The 956-nt window shown below is 40.0% G+C and overlaps 1 protein-coding gene across 1 annotated transcript in view; it reads left to right on the forward strand.

Moving 5' to 3' along the window:
• The window catches only part of CCDC117 (coiled-coil domain containing 117), a 7,606-nt gene that overhangs the window by 784 nt on the left and 5,866 nt on the right, over positions 1–956 (forward strand). The window lies entirely within an intron of this gene.

Genomic DNA, 956 nt, shown 5'->3' on the forward strand with positions numbered 1-956 from the left:
TCAGCAGGACACAGCAATGCCTCCTATATTAAAGGCACTTCTGTGATCAATTTTTTTCTTCCTTCATAGATAGAGACTGTACATGATTTTTTTTACAAGCCTTTACTCCCCAAGTTTCTCATGTAAGGTATGCAGACTAGTTTTGTATCAATCTCATTCTTGGTCCAGTTCCAATAAATGTTGAGCTATTCCATATGCTGTACTGTATTCTGAAAGAGCTGTGTCTTCATTGAAGATAACTCATCAAAATATCCTTTATTCAGTTGTAATTAGTCTTACTACAGTAAAATCCAATTAATGTTTCCTTCCCCTTTCCCAAGAACAAAAAGTGTTTATCTGAGTGACAACCAAAGCAATTAATTGAGAGTCTTAAGTAGGGGCTGCACCAAGTATGGCAGAAAAAATAAAACTAGACATGGTAAATACAGGCACTGCACACTCAGACCTTTCTGTTAACCAAATACTGTCAAGGTGTCTTGTGAATCTCACAAGTACAACCTGGAATCAAGAAGAAACAAAACACAAGCAAGCTAACAGGAAAACCCAGAATCATTAACACACTCCACATAAGTTATGTTTTGTTCCTCCTGCTCAGATCAGCCTGCTGGTTACATTAACACATTCTGTCACCGGCCCCAATTTCTTAGAGCATGAAGAACACCCTCCTTATCTGTTGTGTAAGCTACTGAACCCCTGACAGTCTAAAAGCACTTTCGCCTCATTTCAGAAACACCACAAAGAAAACTCAATATATATTCAATGCAAAACATAAGAACTGGAAAATGTGCCTTTACAGTTTCCATTTTACAACACAGCCAGGCGTCTAAGGGAAATACAAAGCTTCACAAGCCTGAACTTCTAATGTATTTTGATTTAAAAGCAAACTTTAAACAACCGGGCGAGCTTCACACCCTGGCTCCCGGCAGGGCCCGCCCGGGGCGGCTCCGCTTACCTGG

This window comes from Chaetura pelagica, unplaced genomic scaffold, assembly GCF_000747805.2.
Source record: "Chaetura pelagica isolate M959 unplaced genomic scaffold, ChaPel_1.0 scaffold294, whole genome shotgun sequence".
Taxonomy (NCBI): domain Eukaryota; kingdom Metazoa; phylum Chordata; class Aves; order Apodiformes; family Apodidae; genus Chaetura; species Chaetura pelagica.